This window comes from Helicoverpa armigera, chromosome 27 (assembly GCF_030705265.1).
Source record: "Helicoverpa armigera isolate CAAS_96S chromosome 27, ASM3070526v1, whole genome shotgun sequence".
In the NCBI taxonomy this organism is placed as follows: domain Eukaryota; kingdom Metazoa; phylum Arthropoda; class Insecta; order Lepidoptera; family Noctuidae; genus Helicoverpa; species Helicoverpa armigera.
The window spans coordinates 4,221,177-4,239,715 of record NC_087146.1 but is presented as its reverse complement, the minus strand read 5'-3'; the positions used below and the strand labels follow the sequence as shown (position 1 = coordinate 4,239,715).

At 34.9% G+C, this 18,539-nt stretch overlaps 1 protein-coding gene across 1 annotated transcript in view; it reads left to right on the top strand.

The window, feature by feature from the left end:
* LOC135118905 (uncharacterized) overlaps positions 1 to 18,539 on the top strand; it is a 48,679-nt gene that overhangs the window by 14,278 nt on the left and 15,862 nt on the right. The window lies entirely within an intron of this gene.

Below are 18,539 nucleotides of genomic sequence, written 5' to 3'. Positions count from 1 at the left end.
TCGCATTTATAATATTAGTTTGGATTTATGTTAAGTAATGTTTGAGTATTTTAAGGTTAGTCTTCTAAATATCTACAAATAATCATAAACAATATAATTACAGTGAACAAGCCTACAGTCTGGCATTACGCAGACAGTATTCAAATCAATGAATTGCGTCCGCGCCGGCTCTGAGACAATAGTATGACATAAGGCAAATAATCGACTATTGTCATCGATGCAGTTTTGTTATTTCGTTATTAGGGCTGGCAATATGTTATTCGAAAGACTTACCGCGGCCCTGGTAAATAAAGGGCTTAAGAAGAAACGTGGTGGGTTTTAGTCAGTAAGAGTCTGACACCAGTCTAACCAAGGGGTATCGGGTTGCCCGGGTAACTGGGTTGAGGAGGTCAGATAGGCAGTCGCTTCTTGTAAAGCACTGGTACTCAGCTGAATCCGGTTAGAAAGGAAGCCGACCCCAACATGGTTGGGAAAAAGGTTCGGAGGATGATGATGAGTCTGATACTCCTTCTCGCTGCACAATTTGATGATTTTTCACCCAAAAAAGGGTATTTGAGTCAAAAAATAAAGATGAATTCTACTAAATTATAAACTCGATGGTATTGTACGTATACTCTTTCACGGGAAAACCGCTGGATGTAATTTGACGATACTTTGATATAGTATAGCTGATATATATGAGTAACATAATAATATAGGCTAGAAGTTCCCATGATACTGCGAGAGTAGAAGAATAGTGCGAGATTGTAAATTCTGAAGTGTGACAGCGGTGAGGACCAATTTTTGATGCGCTTTTGTAGTTTCAAACTGTACAACCCTATTTCATCATTGTTAATTAGAAGGATCGATCTGATATCGTTACGCAGCATTAGATCATGGAGAATAATAACAATTCAAACAGTTATTATTTACAATAACCTTCAAGTTAAATATTTCCTCCTTTTGTACATATACCGAAGCTTGATTTCGGAAAACTGTTATTTCATCATCATCATCATCGTCATCATCAGCCTATCGCAGTCCACTGCTGGACATAGGCCTCTCCAAGTGCACGCCACTGAGATCGAACAAACTGTTATTTGCCGTATAGAAAAAAGGTAAATACATATGACTTCAGATAATCCTGAACCTAATTTGAAAAATTTTCACCACGACATTAGGGACAGAAAAAGCGACTTTGTTTTATACTATGTAGTGATTTTTAGCAACAGAAAACTTACTGCAGAAAACAAATGCGAAACAGACTTATTGATAATTGAAGTATCAGTTACGCTATAAACCATGATGACCTATAAAACTAATTGGCCCTTTTTAAGCAGGATATGACGCATTCCTTGACAGTAGTTTTTTCTTCCGCAATAAGCTATAATAGCCAGTGTTTCATGATGATAGCATCTTCGTGTTTCGGAAGACACGCTAAATTGGTGGATCCTGGCTGTCATTTGAACATCTTTGGCAGTCGTTACGGGCAGTAAGAAGCCAGAAAGTTCAGTCTTATCAATAGGTAAGGAGTTGCTCGGTTAACTGTGTTGTGAAGTACCTACACAGTCGCTTCATGTGGCACTCTGGTTCTCGGAGGTCCAATTAGAATGGAAGACGACTCCAACATAGGAAAAGGCTAGGCAGATGAAAAGATAACAAAAATACAGGTCTTTTTTTATATAATGTCGGGACACCTTTTCACAGTTAGCCCCATGGTAAGTTATTTATTAACTTGTGTTATGGATGCTAACACAACTGATAAACTACATATAGCTACGTATATACATATTTATAAATACATATCATAACACCCAGACCACGGCTAACAAGCATGCTCATCACACAAATGTCGACCGAACCGGGAATCGAACCCGGGACCTCAGGTTCGGCGGTCCGGCATGATGACCATTGCGCCATCGAGGTCTTGTGCGTAAGGAATCATTAAATAGAATAAATAAAACCGTTTAAAAAGCAGTCGCCCGAAGAAAAAATAAATGGATTATATGCTAAAGACGATATGGCTGGAAAGAATGGTGCTTGTGAGAAGACGTCAGGTAAAGAAGTATAGAAACAGACATGGTCTGCTGATCCCCATATAGGTATAATTGGTGATGATAACATAAATAAAGCTACAAAACCAATTGCGCTAACACCATTCATTAATATCAAATTATCAAGTAAAGTAACGGTTTCCTGTACTAATGATAGTTTCATTAAATCCACTGCTTACAAGTCATTGTTGCATTACGATCTCGTATTATTTATAAATGCGTAGTAGGTTTCTTATACTCATATGTCTGAGACCATAATATAGGCTGATTCTCATGGTTTCACTCGCGTCTTGTGGGAACCTCTGTCTATATACCTCCTCACAGAGTATCTTCTTCATCATATGTACTTATTTATATTGTAAAGCTGAATACATCGTTTGTTTGTGTTTTACTGACTTCCCAAAAATGGTTCTCAATTCTGATGTTTATATTTTCGGTTGTTGTTAATGTAGCAATTGTCAAGTCCGAATTTGTTAAATCATTCAGTTTTAGATAACACGTTTAAAGAGGAAGTTTATAGGTTAATTTTCGTCCAGGTGAACAAAGTTGTTCCTACACAAAATGTGGGTGAAACATCTCGTAGGAGCTAGTTAAAAATATTTGTAAGAGAGATGTATTTTTTAAATTTCACCGTTAAAACTATTGTAAAGTTTGAAATTATTGCAAAAAGCTTAAATATATCAAAATCAGGGAAAAGAGATGAATGTATTGAGATTGTATATAATTAAGTACTCCAAACTTGAATAAAGCTGTGAGAAACAGCTAACATCGCAGACATAGCTCGTAAATATGTATTAGTTTGCTAAGATTTACTTAATGAATAAACTTACTATGTAAATACGTGTATATATATGCTGCATATGTCTGATCTAGATTCCGTAGAGACGGTAATTGATATTGTACTAGGTATATCGACCACAGGATTTATTGTAAAGGTTTGTTTATATAAATAGATAAGAAAATTTGCTGCAACTGATTTCAGGTGCCTCATAAGTAAATAGTGAAAGTTTTCTCAAATTTTGAAATACTGATCGGCGTTATTTAAAATATCAATCTGCAGCCTAGATATAAATAATACACCCAAAATATTTGACATTTAAAAAGTAAAAAAAATAGCTCCCAACTACTCTTGAAGTCCAAACAAAGAAACGATCCAAAACAAAACTGAACAAGTACTAAAATTAACACTTTAAAAACAAGTCCAGAATTCCCATACTAAAGTAGGGAGATCGTAACATCTGCTTCGAGACATATACGAGGGCACGTGCCATACGTACGATGAAACATAAACATAATACCGTTCTACAATCCCCCTCTTCCATCCTTTACTAGTTAACACCTAATTGTAACATCACACAACCACTTTCAATTCCAAACCAACCATCTCTGCTTTACTTTGTAAGAAAAATTGACTCTCGATTCAAAGCAAGCGTTGGATACGTTACACCACGTTGTTACCGCCTTGCTTAACAGGTCGACCGTTCCTTGATACGTCAATTTCGAATAAGCGTCATACGGTCGTACCGCCCACGGCAAACGGACGCTGCGCAAACGCAAAGAACTTGTAAATTCGAAGAGAAATTGTTAAGACTTCCCCAAGGACTTAAACTAGGACCTGTATTAGTTTTTTTAGTACAAGTGCGAGTGTTTTGTTTTTATAAACTTTGCGTGTGAAATAATATCTCTTTGATACACTTTCTTAAGTGAAATTAGATTCCCACGGGTCTTAAGTGTTGCTTCGAGTGGGAACCGAGTGTAAGAAATGGTTTGATTGTCACACAAAATGAATGAAATGTGTAAGTACTAGATTATGTTTGGAGTTTTTTCTGATCCCGTCTGTAAGTCAAAAAACTTTGTGAATGTTGTTGCAGAGTGGATTGATCTCTGTTTTCTAGTCATTAAGGTTGCAATTAGCGTGCTTAAGGTATTGATGAATCATAGGCTTCGGTCGACTTAGTGAAATTGCTTACTTTTATACCGTTCAAGGTTGTAAAGATTTATTTTTAAGGTCAAGAATGTTATTTTAATTGTTTCCATAATCTTTTTGTGTAAGAATCTTTAAAGTAAATATAATCGCGATAAAATGTTTTATGTTCGTAAATGTACGATTGATAGTACAAAAGGTGTTAAGTTATTGTCAATTCTATAAAACCATATCACTATCGAAGATTTATGAGTCTACTACAATATCTATAGCAACTTTAAAATTGCTCCCATTTTAACATTTTATTTCCAGTGTGTTTTATAAGTATAATAATTAGTTAAAATCTCCTAAAAGACTTCACGGTTAAATAATACATATCTGATGATTTTACCTTAAATAAACAAATGGATTTTCAAATAACGTTATTTTGACTCGTCAAGATTCAAAAGTATGTAGATAGAAATGTGAAAAATAACTATTCTTTCAGCTGATTTATTCATTACTGTATGAGGTAAATTATATGGTTTCATATAAGAAACTGAATCATGACTGAATCCTTCTTTCATGAAATGAAGTGACGAAATGGATGCGATCGTATTTTGTTTTAATAATAACTGTATGCATTGAAAAGGTTCTCAAATAAAATTCAACAAACTTTGTTTTGACTTAGTCTAAGATCGATTTTATTTTGTTTATAATGGACAGATGTAAATAAATGACATAAGTTTGAGTCATGATAAAGACTTTATACCTAGACAATTGTCTAATATTTACAAAAAACGTAGTAGATATTGTAAATAGGTACTTACTACAAAAATAAAGATACATAATAAGATTTATATTAGAAAAAGAATAAGATTTATGAACCGATTTTTTCTAAATCAAATAACAATAATGGATGACGTCTTAGCCGATTGACGGATACGCGGCTGTTCTCATAATAAAGAGATCAGCTAGCTGCGTAGGACATATTATAGTGCACAAGCATTTGCGCAGCCACAGGTGCACTCCCTATTCCTTCACTCTCATAGCCCGATGGGACGGCAATCCGACACGACCGGAGAGAGATCAGGCGCAGGACCAACATTAACGTGCTCTCCGATGCACGGGTGCTGTGACAATCACCAAACAGACTCCGGGTTTCTTGTCTTTATAATATTATCTCCTTTGTGTGTTCTAGTAGAGATAAGCCTTTATTAATTGTATCGACGGTATAACAATAGATGAAACTAACGTAGATCTATTTATGTCTTATCAAGTGAGCATGTTTTTTCAATCCCCTAACAAGGCTTAATGGCCGAGGTTTTTGAAATCTTTGAACAATCCCTACTAATATTTTAATGCGAAAGCAACTATGTCTGTTACGCTTTCACGTCTAAACCACTGAACTGATTTTCATAAAATTTGGTACAGAGATAGGGTTAACCGTGAGAAAGAACGTAGGATAGTTTTTATCCCGGACTTAGAATAACCGAAGCAGGCGGAAGCTAGCTAGTTACTATAAGATTTTGCACCTATTTAAAAAAAAACAAGTAATTACAACAATAAACTTTTGATATCCGACTTGTGCCGGTAAATCCAGTTTCTTAAATAATAAAGAACTTGTTTTTTATTATTTAATATTAATATACGGTCAGACCTAATTCGTTCAAAGCGGCTTGATATCAATCTTTTGACTGATTCGAGTTGCCTTTTTTGTCTCTTTAAATTGCCTGGATTGTGGTTCTCAGGTTATTATTTATTATTCGCAAAAATATCTTACCTTTACCTACTCTTTTGTTGTTTCTAACCCATGATGTTGGATAACCTACGGATTTTAATTGTTTTGCGATTATAATTTTGTAAAATGTCAATTTCTTATCGCAAACTGTGGATAGATCGGTTAAAGAAATCCACCGTAAGTGAAAGGAAGAGACGAGACTTCAATCTTATCATCTATCTAGTCTTGTCTCAATTATCTTGTGAGTGAAACAACCTAGAGACAAACTCACAAAGTTACCCGAAGTCTGAAAGTTAGTGATTGATACACCCGTGCATCGGCGAGCACGTTAATGTCGGTCCTGCGCTGCGCCTGATCTCTCTCCGGTGGTGTCGGATTGCCGTCCCATCGCGCTATGAGAGTGAAGGAATAGTGAGTGCACCTGTGTCTGCGCAAATGCTTGTGCACTATAACCCGCGCAACTGACAAATCTCCTTTGACAGAACAACTGTCATGGCCGACAATGAGTCTGGACGCCATATTGTTATTTATCCTCATCAGCAGCTTATTCAATAGCGGTCATTGTTCAATTCATTCACTCAACAGAACTGTCGTAATTTTCGTAACTTGACACAATGGAACTTACATCATTACCTGTTAGAAATACTCTTTCTAAATATTCAGCTAACATCTTAAACAGGTGTTTGAACTAAACGAATTTGGTTCTTATTATTAGAACGTTAGAGTTTAAAATTGGTTTGAATGATAGTGGTTAGTATTTGCAAAAGTAAATAGGTTGCCTAGAATTGAGCAAAATACGTTTCGTTCTCATATTTGTTTAATTTTTCTCTGAAATTAGCTGTGTTTGTTTTGTAATTGTTATTACAAGAACTCATTTTTTTCACTGCAACACCGGATTTGTCTCACTCACTAATGAATTTATCATCAGTAGCTATTTTCCTGCGGTTTCACCCGCGCCCCGTGAGAACTACTGCCCTTACCCGGTACAAAAAATAGACTATGTTACTCGGGGAGATTATAGCTTTTCAACAGTGAAAGAATGTTTCAAATCGGTTCAGTAGATTCGGAGCCTTTAGGGTACAAACAAAAAAGTGTTTCCTCTTTATTATATTTGTGAAGAAGAATAGGTGTGTCTAATTCACTAATGAATTTATTTGATAAGAACTTTTTCACAATAAACCCGGAGATTTTTTATGGAAAATGAAAACTAAAAGTTAAGGAAATACAAGCATGACAAGTTAGTAACATAAAACGAGAAATAAACGTCATATAAAGTAACGTATTATGTTGCTTTCTACTTTCATTCGCTTTTCCTAAAGGTGCGGTCTTGCCAGCTTAGTTTACAACTGTTCTTAGGTTCGAAACTTTAAGTATTTTCACTTAAATAAGATACACACAAATAAGTAACTACCTTTTTTTAATGAGATCATCAAATGACCCCTCCCGCTGTGGGTGCAGCGTGAGGGAGTGTCAGACTCTTACTGACTAAAACCCACCATGTTATTTTGTTTTATGGAATCTCGCAGTTCAGCCTAGGAGGCTGTTGACTGCTCAACCGGACAAATCCCTATGGGTGCCTAGAATTTTAGGCCTCCAGCCAGGGGCAACTCACCATTTTCCTTCTTAAGCCCTTTATGTACCAGTAAATTTTGTATCCTAACCACTCAAGCGTTCGCGTGCGACACCTGTCAACGCCTTGTACGTTCACGCGCTCGATCTGTGTTGAACCGCGTCGAGCGCGCCATGCCGTTACCGATTTAAAGTGTATTTTCTAGCAAACTATTGCAGCTATAGCAAAGTAAAATATACCAGTATAAAGCTGAATTATTAAGGAATCAAAATATGTACTAATTAAAGTACAGAAATCAATCACAAATGCATAAAAAAAAGTTGAACTTAACAGAACGGGCTAAATTCAAGTAAAATATTTGTTTTAACAAGTTTTAACTAAACGTTATTTAACTTTTTTCATTGATTTATACTCATTATTAAACTAGATTAAATAAGCTTTTTTTTGATACCAATATTATATATACTTGGAATGAACAGTGTAGCACATTAAACCAAAACAAACAAGGCATTCCCGCAGCAATCTGTTATCGCCTCGGATGACGAAATGACGATAAAAACGTTAAATCGTAACTATTTCCGTTTCTTTTTCCGCATAATTTTTTTATACGTTAATTATGACCTATTCTCTTACTTACAAGAAGAATTTTATTAAAATATAGAATATTTCACACAAAAACTTAACGAAAAACTGGCACACAAAGGCAGTTTTCGCATGTCGACTTTATTTAAATGTAAAGACAACCTATCAAATTTTGGATTGATAGCACTTATTAATATTTTGAAAGAATGAATCTTGAGGATTATTTTAATATATAACACTAATACAGTAGGATGATAAATAAATGAATACTTTAAATTTTAAATGCAGAGTTCCTAAACACTTCACAAAACTTGACACACAGTTTGTAAACAATTATTTTTTATATTTTTGCTGTACCTGGCATACTGTTTTACCGACCCATAGATGCGTTATTTAATACAGATCCATCTAGTGTAACATTCGTAAAGCTCTTTGATACTTGTCATAGATAAAAATTCGTTTAAAGTGAACAAGTCAAAGAGGCTGCTATAGTCGCCCGGACGCTTAACGCCAAAAATTTTTGGGCGACTATAGTCGCCCGGACGCTTGAGTGGTTAAAGGCTCCGAAACTACTAAACCGATTTGTAAAATTCTTTCACTGTTAGGAAGTACTATCTCCGTAGGACTATATTTTCTCAAGGGCATAGACTATATTTTATCCGCGTGCGGGATTTAGTTCCCAGAGCACATGGGTGAAAACAGCTATTTGGTATACTTAAATATTTACAACACAGGGAATCCTAGTGTGGGCTTCAGGGCTTCATACACTTTTGTAAAAAACCATTGGTTTTTTTTTAAATATTTACGTCGTTAAAAAAAACAGACCTTTTTGTACATAAAACCTATCTTTAGCCTATCTACAATTTAGATTCCTATTACACTTTCCGGGACATTAAATCCAGTACTTAACCGCCATCTCAGTGAGTCTATAAAAATAACTGTAACTGTTATAAAATCTGTAATTCAGTCTACATTCAATGTCTGACTCTGATAACTGTGTTTTAAATGAAATTAGGTATGTACTTTTTACGATAGAAGTTAATAGCAAGTACCTACGCTGCAGGTTTTCCTACCTACTATAATCTATTCTCTATCTATACTAATATAATAAAGAAGAAACATGATTCGAGTTTGTTTGTAGGTACCCTAGAGGCTCCGCTGAACCGATTTGAAAAATTCTTTCACTGCTGGAAAGCTACACGCTTCCTGCGTATTACAGGCTATATTTTATCCCGGTACGGGCGGTAGCTCCAAAGTTATGCCGGTGAAACCGTGGTAAAACGGCTAGTAATAGATACTTTAAATACATAAATAAAATTTTACCTCTCAAGTATGAGGGTTTTGGTTCAATTCCAGGTCAGTCAAGACCAGTATAATGTTTTTCAACTTCTTAAGTAGGTACATCTTGGACACTGAAAGTTCCAGTTTATATCTTCCTGCTCCATCATCAGATCATTTCGACAGTACCATATTATTGTATTGTCATCAGAACTACGTACAGCTGCCAATTTTCAGGACGCTACGATCCTTGGAAGATGGTTAAATTAGTTACCTTAGATTCCTTTACATAGTTACATACAGGTCGACCTAACAAAAGCGTGTTAAAAAGATACTGACCAAAATTCTAATCAAAAGAAGCCTTATAACCCGAGGCCATTAATTCCTTTATCTATTCAATTTACGGAAACCCATAACAGGCCAGCTATATCGAAGATTATCGCACACACACACACACACACACAAATATGTCCGCGTTGACCTACAATTTGGTACTTTCGACGTGAATGGTGTTAATTTAATAAAGGGGCCAATTGTCAAACGATTAGGCCAATTGACTTCGAATTAGGAGTTTTAAATATAAAAAGGGTACCTACTGTTGTTATGTGCCGTTCCTAATACCTATCCGTAGATTTTCTTACTAGAGTCGTGGTGGCCTAATGGGCAAAGAACCAACCTCTCGAGTATGAAGGCGCGGGTTCGATTCCAGGTCAGGGAAGTACCAATGCAACATTTCTAAGTTTGTATGTACCTACTTTCAAAGTGTATCTTAGACACCAATGACTGTGTTTCTGAGGGCACGTTAAACTGTAGGTCCCGGCTGTCATTGAACATCCTTGGCAGTCGTTACGAGTAATCAGAAGCCAGTAAGTCTGACACCAGTCTTACCAAGGGTATTGGGTTGCCCGGGTAACTCGGTTGAGACCATTTGACCAAAAAAAAAAACGCATCTGTCAAAATCATATCTAGAATCTAGGATTTTCCCATCTGAAATCTTGTTCCATTCGTAAAATTAAATGTTCATGTACCGTTTCATAATTTGAGACCGCAAAAAAGACATAACCACTATTATTTTGAAGTCATTCACCTTTCGGAAGTTGAGTAAATAATGTACAGAGATATCATTTGCAAACAATACATTTTTTATGACGTTTATGTTTTTTTTAATACATATTTGAAAAGGCATAAGGCTTAGGTGAGTTACATTTTAACCGACTAAAAAATGAGGTTTTTAGTTTTGACCTGATTTGTCTGAACCTATTTTAATGTAGTTTTCAGCATGTCAAAATTTGGAGAAAGTTTAAAATATGGTTGGAGTCGGTTTAGTTTTTTAATTTTTTTTTGCGACGTTAATGGATGATTATTTTTATTAATTCCTTGGAGTAGAGCTGCAATAAATGAAGCATAGATAAGCTAGTTATGTTTTTGAAGGATTTTTTCAAGAACACCAATGACGTAACAAAAAACGTTTTGAGATTGAATCAATATTTAAAGCAGCAGTATTTATTTAATAGGTATTTATGTAAAAAATCTTTACTATTTACCTTAAGTTCGTAAACAAATGAAGTTTTTCTATTCTCAGTCTACTCATAAACTAGTTATATCTGTTTTCTACGTATGTAATCACGAATTAACTTAACAATGGGGCTATTGACCTTATGTCGTAAAACTTACATTGTTTTACGGAAACTGAGACGGGTTTTTAAATTAGGGGAAAAGATTTAATGGGACTCTGTGATTAGACGTTGTAGTTGTTTTTTTCTCTTACGTTGAAATAGTCTTCATTTACGCATATAATAGCTACTTCTGTAGCTTTAACTTTTTGATGTAAATATAGATCTAGTTTTTTTTTTTAAGATAATGTTCAGGTTTGAATTTTTAATTAAAGGTATTTGAATATGTGGTGAGGCTGAAAAAAATAAACAAATACAAAAAATTAACAGGTAATATTGGTTTTAATCCGGGTAAACTTCTGTAGTAATTCTGCATGCGAATCTAATACAAAAAATAAAACTTAATCCGCTAAAAACAAATCCGAACTATTGTATTTAAATTAAAGGAAAACTACACGGCTACTAAATAATGTTCTTCGACGTACATTAATAAGAACATGCCCATAAACACAATTAATTCCATGTTTGAATAACGTGAACAAGAAAAGCCATAGGTACAATGAGAACAATATAAAACAATGCTTTAAATAATTGCTTAAACTCGCTTTCACAGATTGAAGAACAAGATAATATGGCTACGTAATTATCGGTATTAATCAAATTATTAAAGTCCCACGCTCGGAGAGGTTGATGTAAAATTATGAATATGAATCTGTGTGAAATTGATTGACGTTCTCTTTCATAGACTATAGCTTAGCTGACCGAACTGTCAAACTTTAGTGGTAAGAATTTACCATAGATGTAGAAATTGGATAGAGTTTGCCTATAATCCTGTTTTATTATAGAGCCTTCGGTTGTTTTCAATATTATATGTAGCAGTTCGTAAGTTTATATCTCGGGCGAAAATGTAAATAGCAAACTTATTTTAACTACTTTAGTTAGGGTATTTTTCGATGCATTTGTTTTGCTATGAGTCTCACAATTTTGTGCAACATTCTTTGAGTTTGAAGGGATAACAAGGCGCCTAGTCCTAGCTAAGTCCAAGCTACACAACTTGATCGACCATGTATTTTCTTCTGAATTTCAATGCAACTTTTCCAACATGATGCATAAGCAAACTCAGATTTCTTTTGCACAAAATCGTGTTAAACTTTCATTAAAGAACTAGAAAGTATGCAATAAAGTCTCAAATGTAACGGTCAATTGTTCTAATCGATCTATGATCGTATGCAATAAGGAATCGATAGATATCGGTCGATTGCATAACCGTTTTGTTTTAATCACTTCCTGTTGCGCGAGCGGTGAATTTGAAATTATGTGGTTTTCGGATTTTTTCTTCACTGTATAACGTCTACTAAATATGGATAAAATATTTATTTTAAAGGCACATAAAATGGGACGTATTTCGCTATGTGAAGTTTCACTTATTCAATTAATACTCATATTAGCTTCTAAATATTGTATAACTTTCTCAGCGATGATTTGCGCTGTAACAAAAGTATTGTGAGCTTTTCTATAAAGAGTGTCCATGGAGTTTCTTGCCGGTTCTTCTCCATGAGACCCACTCCTTGAAACCGTGCAACAAGCTTGACGTTTCGAAAGAGCTTTTATATTATACCTACTCATTTAAAATATTTAAAACAATGATTGAGTTGACCTTAATTGTTTAGTTATTGTTATGAAATGGAGCTTTAATTCTTGAAGTTTATTTGTAGGTACCAGAAAATCTGTTAATTAGGTAATTGTACCTATAAGTATCAAATACACAATTAATGAGTAGATTATGTAAAATACTCAGACTCTTCTTAGTAGACTGAAAGCGAGCCTAACATTAAAACTTCGTAGAAAGTCAGAGTATAATTAAATTATAGTTTTTTTGTCGTCGCGTATTATAGTGAAAGTGGTGTGACATTTTTATCGACACTCGATAATTAGATTCGTTTTAATCGTAATTAATGATCCTTATCGTCGTTAATTATAATTTCAAATCATTTAATATTCTAAGTTTTGTAATTAGATTGTGGCTTGTAAATATGTTTTTTTTTAGATATAGGTATAGATAGATATCACATAGAAAGCATGCAACCTACAGACAAAATTGGCAAGTTTTGGCCATTAAATGATATTTTTGACAATAGTTACGAAAGTATTGCATATTTATTACCATAGACATACCAACCATCATGATTCCTCTCCTTACTTAATTATTTTTCTTGCAAAAACTACAGAGTGAAACTTTTCATCCTCGAGTTTTGTATTTTAACCGCGACTGGAGCCAATTCTTACCTTTACTTAACTAAGTAGAGCCAAGTGAATTCCTATAAGTTAACAGTAAACTAGCTGTACCATAAACAATACAAATATAATATCGATCCTCTTTAGTCCGCTGCATATTATCACGCGCAGTTCCAAATGCGTATGGAATAGTTAAGTCAATGTACCGGATGAAATTGACAGTCGTTTATATTAGATTATATATTATATTATACAGCAATTAATTATATAATATCACGCTTCTTTCTCTGCAAAAGATCATATTTTTAGTCTTATAAAATCTGACTAGCCTTTTGCCCAGTATGTTGGGGTTGGCTTCCAGTTTAACAGGATGCAGCTAAGTCACTCCATGTAGATCACTGCTAGTTCTACATGGAATGACTGCCTATCTGACCTCCGCAAACCCATTTACCCGGGCAAACCTCGTGGTAATACTTGTTGTCTGACTTAGTGACTTTCTGGCTTGCACCCATAACGACCTCCAAAGATGTTCAAATGACAACCGGGACCCACCAGTTTGTTGTGTGTTTTAAACACAGAACAACTCGTCAAGACAAGATGGTCACCCGTCCACAGACCGACCGCGGCAAGAATAACGCATAGGCTTTTTATCTGGGTATGGGAAGTAGTTTCCTCAGGTAGTGGGTGAAACCGCTGGCGGAAGCAAAATTTTTCCATCCCCTAATCCATTTTGACGGATATCAAATTACATTTTGTTTCTTTGTACTACAGTAATCTAATATTTTATTTGACACTAGTTGATTCCTGTGGTTTCACTCGCGTCCCGTGGGAACCACTGTCCAAAAGCACGTCAGACTAGTTTAGCTTCCTTTATAGTTTTAAAGCATTTTAAATCGGTTTAGTAGTCGTTTTCGAAGTCTTTAGGGTGCAAACTACAAACCTAAACCATTTTTCAAGATCATAAAACCGACTTCAATAGTAAGACCTAAAACCTTCTCTTAAGCCTGATAAATAACATCCTGAAAGCAGCATCCACATCAGTTCATTTGAACTTGAGACATTCGCGCACAAACATACAGGTCATACTGAGCCCTCTCATTTGAAGTTGGTTAAAAATCTTTCCTCTTAATTTTATTAGTGTTGAAGTACAACGGTACATTGATGTTATAATATTCCTTCCATGTCGGTGGTCAGCCAGCAGACAATATGGCACGGTACTAATGCGTTGGAACAAGTAACAGTACCGTCGATGAAGCGTGCTAAACGCGATCACTCGATGTGCTAGTGATGGGACGTGTGATGGAATGTATCGACGGACAGAAAAGTTTGATGTCTGTAATAGATTGACAGCAACAGTCTTACTAAGGGGTATTGGGTTGCCCGGGTAACTGGGTTGAAGAGGTCTGATATGCTCCTTGTAAAACACTGCTACTGAGCTGCAGCTGGTTAGACTGGAAGCCGACCCCAAGGGGAAAGGGTTAGACAAATGATGAAATTTTCTACCGTCTGTTTCGTAGTTTTAATTAAATTCTCTATGCATTTAAAAGAAGTGATTGTACTGCCTATACTTGTACCAATCTCGATTTATGAAAAGCCTCGTCACCTTGTGATCATACAGCTTTAATTACATATTTTCATAACTATGTACTAATAAAATCTATTTATATTGTATTGTATTTACGCACATTGAAAACTTACAGCTATAACCTAATAGTAACACAGTAGGTAATAATAATTTTATCGATTTATCGATATTATTACGCAGAAGTTTCACAACACTAAACGTCCCGTTGGTCCGTCAGACCACAAATTGCTTTATTGCACGCAAAAGGTGATTACAGACTATCAAACGGATTGACTTATTCTCATAAGTACTTGAAGTAAATGCTAACTGTAACAAAAGAGTATTAATAGCTAAAATAATGACGACATAGCGAATTAACTAAGTTAACTGCCCCATTCGCTCGTAAACGCAACTCTTAAGAATAGGGTCTCACTCAATATTAATTTATTTGGAATGCCAATAATTATTGCGTTGTCTTTAAGAAAAGCGAAAAGATATTACCTATTCAAAGCTAGCGATTTCACCATTGTCCCGTGGGTACTACTTCAAACACCTGGATAGAAAATATCATATGGCCTTCGTGAATAAATAGGCTGTCTAACACTCCAATATGTTTTTAAATCGGGCTAGTAGTACTTCAAATTAGCGCGTTCAAGTAAACAAACAAAAACCTTTTCAAGTTAGCACTTCTGCTGTTCTTTTCAAAGGCTTTCAGATGGATTAAAGATCTTTAAAAATAGCAGGGCATGATCAATGTCAAGAGACAAGAAGGCACGATCATATGGTACTATGATGCTAATATCATTTTAATGAGGGTTTTCTAAAATGGCAATCCACGAGGTGGCAGCACCGAGTCGTCAGGTCCAATAACTGTCAAAGTGCTTATCTTTACTTTGAATAGTGAACGATTTTAGTGTGTTTTTTATTTTATAATTAAAGCACTGCATTATTGTTTTACTATTGCGGTTGAGTAAATAAAAAAAACTAAATCATATTGTGTTAACAAATTTTTCAACAAGCTTTTCCTTAGTACCAGTGACTTTTGCACCTTCTCTCTTAGCTCAATTTTTAGTTCGGAAACCTTATTCTGACCGTAGTCCATAATAAAATCAATAACACTTCCAATATAACAGAATTTCAATAAACAATAAGTTCGGCACCTACAATTCCATACTATTTGACAGCTGTTTGGACCAGACGCATACGTGGCGCCACCCGGTGGCAGAAAAAATTTCAAAAACCCTCATTGCTTAAGTCTGTCATCACATGTCAAGTGACATACCTATGATGATTTTGACTAACTACGCCGCTTTGAATGTTTATTCTATGAGGCTTATGTCAAAAAGTATGCTGAAAGAATCGTTTTTGTAAAATATAACCCTGGACCCTTGATAACTTTGGCTTAAATCCTAACTTATTAAACTTGTCCTGATTGGTCATAAGCAGTCCGTTATTATAGGTAAACGAAGTAACTATATAATTTCTTTATAACCTAACCTACTTGAATGTAAACTAGAAAAACTTAACATAGACATTATAATAATGTATGTCAAGCTAAACAACATGTCGCCTCTAATAGGGACAATGATTAGGTATCTTGTTAAGTTCCATATTAGACCTAAATAATGGACGGAAATGAGTAAATCATTAATACAAATTACAAATACCGTTTTAGTACATAGGTAATGACTATGTATAACATACATAGAGAAAGACACCATATTAAGACGACATAGCTTCCTCTCTTTCTAGAAAGTTTTGTCTATTTTTGTTTATAGATCTATGATTTTGACAAAACCATTTTTGACAGTTCATTTTGGCGGCACTTTGTGCGAATCTGTGATCTGACGGCCATTTCCAATATTATATCTATCTATAGTTTTACATATTTTATTAGAAATAGAATTTTGATAGCAGCCCAATACTAATAATGCCAAATTCCTATCTCCGGTAAGAAAAAAAGGCAGATAAATTGAATATTGAAAACGGCTGTAAGCTAACCTCCATTCCAAATAGCTTAGATCTAGGCATGTAGGAATGGAAAATGCGTTTTAGCTTACAACTTTCCAAGAAAGGTTAGTTTCCTTTCATTTCGTGCTTTGATTGCGAAAGAATTCTAAAAAAAAGTTGCGTGTTGAGACCAATAAAGGGAGTAGTAACAGGGCGTGCCAGTCCGTGCCATATACTGGTAAATGGTAAAAATATAATTGACATTTAAAACAAAATGGCGACTCACGATTAGACTTCCGAAAATATGTACTTTTGCATAACATTTATTTATTTACTTGCTATCCTTACGGGATATACCTACCCAATGCAATAGCAGTAACTTTAAAATAACTTAAGCTAAATAAGTAACATCAAGTTACAAAATTCACCAGATTGCATGAAAATGTGATCTTCGAACTCTACCTTCGTAAATAAATGACTGAGTACTTTTTTAATATTTCATGAAAAACCTTTTATGACTTAAAAGTACCCTTTTTTAAAATTATCAAAATTTTTAATGTACTTATGTACTATGAATTCTTGCTTTAAAAATTGACAGTAGACACCACTTTATTATTTTATCATGATACATTTTTTTTTAAATAATTATTTTCTAAACACGTGAGTAAAAGTTTTGGTTTTCGATTTTTTGTGCCTTAATGAAGGTTGTTTTGTTTTTAACTAACCAAGAAAACTAACATATTTTGTAATTTTTCCACCGCCTAACAGCACGGATAACTATCATTGGCTGACCACAGTATGCCCAGTATACTATTCAAAGTCAAAGTCAAAGTCAAAGTCAAAGTCAAAAACGTTTATTGAAAATAGGCTAGTTTCTAGCACTTTTTCACGTCAAGTAATACATAAGGACAGCACCCCCAAAACGCCCCCCTTTCACCACTTCCTAGTGTTATGGCTGGGAAGAAGAAGTGGTGAAGAACAAACTTCCCAGCAACACAGCTGTCTATTACAATTAAATATAATTAAATTACAATTATATAATTCAATATCTTTTCAAATTATAGTCACAAAAAAATATATATAAAAAACACTTGTTGTCCACTTCAGAGCTGCCATCTGCGTGTATCTGTGAAATAATCATTAATGTTATAATAAGCCTTTTTAATCAGAATATCCTTAATTTTGATTTTAAAAGAACTGTCCGTTAGTTCTAGCAAATGAACTGGGATTCTATTATAAATGCGTATACAAAGGCCCACAAACGAACCGTGCACTTTATGCAATCGATAGTTGGATGCGGTTAATTTATGTTTATTTCTGGTGTTGAAATTGTGCACGTCACTCTTTTTACTAAATAACTCTATGTTTTGCCTTACATATATTATATTGGCATAAATATATTGAGACGCCACAGTGAGAACACCAATATCCTTAAACCTTTCCCTTAAGGAGACTCTAGTACCTAGTCGGTATATAGCACGGACAGCGCGCTTCTGTAACACGAAGACATTTTCTATGTCGGCAGCATTGCCCCACATAAGAATTCCGTAGCACATAACACTGTGGAAATAACTGAAGTACACTAAACGCGCCGTGGCTACATCGGTGAGAGCTCTTACCTTTCTGACAGCATACGCAGCAGAGCTTAGTCTATTCGTGAGGCCAGTTATATGCTCACCCCATTTAATTTTGGAGTCTACAGTTATTCCTAGAAAAGTGGTAGCTTGGACCGTTTCAATTTCCTCATTGTTTAAAATTACACTGGGGCCGAGATTTTTTACGTTTGGCAAAGCAAATTTAATACATTTGGTTTTCTTCGCATTCAAAACCAAATTATTGGCCGTGAACCAGTGCGTTACTAATGACAGACACGAATTCACGTCATCAAAATCTACTCTATTCCTATCAACTTTAAAAATTATTGACAGGATGACGCATAACAATGCAAACTATTTTAAAATTCATTGAAATTCATAAAGTTTGTTCTTATTTCAACGTCAACGCAAGTAAACTGGGCACTCTGTATGCTTGCAAAAACTAACAAATTGGCCTTCGCGACAGAACCATTAT